The following is a 4,287-nucleotide window of genomic DNA, read 5'->3' on the forward strand; positions in this document are numbered from 1 at the left end:
TTCGCTACTGGTATTTTTATGTATGTAGTAGGTTAGTTATATGTCTCGAACTTGGAGAAGTGCCCTCTGTAGAAGTCCTGTGTGTCCCTGCAGTGCACTTCCTTCTCATCACCCAAGCTATATATTCCAGGGATTTCCCCTAGGAGGGCTGCGTGAGTCCTTCTGTTGTGGCAGGCTAACTATGTGGGCAGTCTGGTAGGCTGATTGGCCCCTGGTCTGGTTGGTTACCAGGTGACTTCATATTTTTCAGAATGGCTATCATCAAAAAGAACACAAATAAGAAATGTTGGCGAGGATGTGAAGAAAAGGGAAGCCTTGTACATTGTTGGTGGGAATGTAAATTGGTACAGCCACTGTGGAAAACAGTATAGAGGGTTCACAAAAAACTAAAACTAGAACTACCATGTGACCCAGCAATTCCAATCTTAGGCATATATCTGAAAAAAACAAAGATACATGCATCCCAATGTTCATAGCAGCACTATTTACAATAGCCAAGATATGGAAGCAACCTAAATATCCATCAACAGATGAATGGATAAAGAAGATGTGGTATATGTATATAATGAAATACTACTCAGCCATAAAAAGAATGAAATTTTGCCATTTGCAGCAACATGGATGGACCCAGAGGGCAGTACGGTAAGTGAAATAAGTCAGAGAAAGACAAATACTGTATGATATCACTTATATGTGGAATCCAAAAAACACAACAAACTAGTGATTATTAAAAAAAGATGCAGACTCACAGATATAGAGAACAAACTAGTGGTTACCAGTGGAGAGAGGGAAGGGGGAGGTGCAATACAGGGGTGGGGGGAAAAGGGTTTTTATGAGATTATATGAAATCATGTACGTGAAACTTTTGAAAATTGTAAGGCACTAATTTTAAAAAAATGTGAAGAAAAAAAAATGACCAACACCAATATCCCAGACTGCTGGGATACTATGAGAACATGCACTTAAAGCAGGTAGTACATTCTCAGCCTAGTGTCCATGCTGATCTCTGTAATTTTTGTGTATCCTCTTCCCACTGCCTTTGTATGTGCTATTCTCTTGGCTGAATGTCCAGCATAGTGCTACCCATCTTTTAAAATGAAAGGGGGTCTGAGACTTTGATGTCCAGGGTTGATGGAGTTCTATGGGTGTGATTACTGACAATGTACTTTCAGTTGAGGAGGATAAACTTTCCCGAGCACAGGTGGACCATTCTTCAGTCAAATGTATTCACCCCTTCAAATTTCAGGGTCAGTTTCTGCAGAAAACTTTCCCTGATTCTGCTAGTCTCGCTGGCTACATGACCTCCATTTTTGCTTCCACATTGTATTCATTCTGCTGTCAAAGGTTTTCCACGTGTCTTCTGTCCCTCTTTTCCATTACATTGCATGTTCTTTGAATGCAGATGTATTATTTGCTTTAAAGTTTCAGCATCTATTACCATGTGAAACATTTGTCCTAATCAGTAAGAGCTGTTGATTAATTACATTCCTCGTTTCTTTATAAACGTTTTTTGAGTTTATACCACCAAAATACAAAATTAGAAAGCTGGATAAAGCCAACTGTTGCAGAGATGCATATATATAACAGGACTTATGTGCTGTAGGCACACTGGGTTGGTGTAGCCATTCTGGAAAGTGACCTGGTGCATCTAGCCAAATTGAGGATATACTCACCAACCACTTAGCAATTCCAGTCCTGGGTATACATCCTAGAGAAATTCCTAGACAAGGCTGAAAGGGGATTTGTAAAATTATGTTAATGCTAGTGTTATTTATGGTAGCAGAGTTGGAGGCAATCTGGGTGACCATCACTAGAAGAGCAGACAGACCCAGTGTGTTGGGTCACACGCTATACTAGGTGACATTCAGAGATAATGAACCATACAGATGAACACCCAGAAACATGGGTGGACCTTTAAAATATAATGCTGAGTAAAAAAGTAACAAGAATTTGTTACACATTACATTTATGTAAATTAGAAATTTGTGCATGCAAAATAGCAAGACACATTTTCAAGAACATATAAAAACAAAAGAATATATGTTAAATACATTTGAATGATTGCTTTGGTAGGAGGAAAATAAGAATGAAGAATCCTGATAAAGGAGAAAAATAAATTTGAAATGAAAAGACTAAAACTTACAGGAGGATAAAAAATACAAACAAAAGTCCTACAGGTCTTTTAAGAAATTTTAAGTCTGTAAAGCAATTATACTCCAATAAAGATGTTAAAAAAAAAAAAAGAAATTTAAAGTCAGGGAGTGTGATTCCTCCAGCTCTGTTCTTCCTTCTCAAGATTATTATTTCGATTTGGGGTCTTTTGTGTTTCCATACAAATTTAAAAATTACTTGTTCTAGTTCTGTGAAAAATGCCATTGGTATTTTGATAGGGATTGCATGGAATCTGTAGATTGTTTTGGATAGTATGGTCATTTTCACAGTATTGATTCTTCCACTCCAAAAACATGGTATATCTTTCCATCTGTTTTTGTTGTCTTTAATTTCTTTCATCCGTGTCTTATAGTTTTCTAAGTACAGGTCTTTCACCTCTTTAGGTAGGTTTATCCCTAGATATTTTATTCTTTTTGATGTGATATGGTAAATGGGATTGTTTCCTTAATTTCTCTTTCTGATAGTTTCTGATTGTTCATCAGTGTACAGAAGTGCAACAGATTTCTGTCATTAATTTTGTATTCTGAACTTTACTGAATTCTTTGATGAGTTCTAGTAGTTTTCTGGTGGCATCTTTAGGATTTTCTATGTACAGTGTCATATCATCTGGAAAGAGTGACATTTTTACTTCTTCTTTTCCAATTTGCATTTCTTTATTTCTTTTTCTTCTCTGATTGCTGTGGCCAGGACTTCCAAAACTATGTTGAATAAAAGTAGTGAGAGTCATCATCCTTGTCTTGTCCCCGATCTTAGAGGAAATGCTTTCAGCTTTTCACTGTTAAGTATGATGTGAGCTGTGGGTTTGTCATATATGACCTTTATTATGTTGAGGTAGGTTCCCTCTATGCCCACTTTCTGGAGAGTTTTTATCATAAATGATGTTGAATTTTGTCAAAAGCACTTTTTCTGTATCTATTGAGATGCTCATATAGTTTTTATTCGTTAAAATAACAACATCAACAACAACACTGATAAAACCTTAGCGATCTCTGATCTTGGAACTAATTTGTGGCTACAAGGCTAAATGCACCAAGAAGGTTGCAACTGTCTGTAAATACAGGACCTGTATGGTGTCTCCCTCAGGAAAATGGTGAAGAAAATTGAAATGAGCCAGCACACCAAGTGCACTTGCTCCTTCTGTCACAAAACCAAGAGGGAGAGCTAGCTGTGGGTGTCTGGCACTGTGGTTCCTGCATGAAAATGGTAGCTGGTGGTACTGACCCTACAATGCCACTTCTTCGGTCACAGAAAAGTCCATCATCAGAAGACAGAAGGAATGGAAAGATCAGAAGCTCCACCATGGGAAACACTGCTAGCCTGTAATAAAGGAATTCATTTATGTAACCCCCCCCCAAAAGAATCCTCAGAGATTTCTAAAGTTTAGTGACTGCTAAAAGAGAAAGAAATAGATTATAGAAAGGAAATAACCTGGGAGCTGTTATCTAAGAATAACCTTTGCTTTCTTAGAAGAAAAAAAAAATCCATCTTATGCCAGGAAGGAAAAGGTGAGATCCAAGGAATCTGCATTCCTTGAAAGATTTCTGAGTGATTCTGAATTAAATGGTTGGCACTTAAAAAGATGCTCTAAAGGGCTAGTCTTGAAATCAGAGCCCATCATTCACAGGCTTTTTCCTTTCTGCCCCAAAATAGGAAACAGAAGCTGATAGTCACCAAGAGAAACAGAAAACTCATAGAGCAAATAATAGTTCTTTTTGAACCAGCAAAGTGAGGCAGTGTTAACAAGCATCAAAAAACAAAAACTAAGACCAAACCCAGGAAAGCAACAGCAACAAGTGGAAAAGAAACAAAAAGCAAGTAATAAGGACACTTTAAAGGTATGGTCTGAAATCAAGAGAGAAGGATGGAATTAAGACCACAGCACCTTCACACTGTGTATATGATAAAGTGAAAAGGAAAAGCAAAGTTTGGAAATGATGTTTGGTATCAAAGTTTGGTAACAAATTCAGAAAGTAGTTAGAAAATGTTTGATTGGATGATGAAATAAAACATGAAATGAGATTAAAATAAATTGAAATGTATTAATACAAGTAATTGAAAAGCTAGTTTTATCCAGTAACTGATAAGCCAGGTAGCTCATACACAAACAGAAAAAGA

At 36.9% G+C, this 4,287-nt stretch overlaps 1 pseudogene; it reads left to right on the forward strand.

Annotated features, from left to right (window-relative positions):
- The first annotated feature begins 621 nt into the window (after positions 1–621).
- On the forward strand, positions 622–3,502 carry LOC112066342 (60S ribosomal protein L37a-like; annotated as a pseudogene).
- Positions 3,503–4,287: the final 785 nt, after the last annotated feature.

The sequence above is a fragment of the Physeter macrocephalus genome, chromosome 6, assembly GCF_002837175.3.
Source record: "Physeter macrocephalus isolate SW-GA chromosome 6, ASM283717v5, whole genome shotgun sequence".
Classification (NCBI taxonomy): domain Eukaryota; kingdom Metazoa; phylum Chordata; class Mammalia; order Artiodactyla; family Physeteridae; genus Physeter; species Physeter macrocephalus.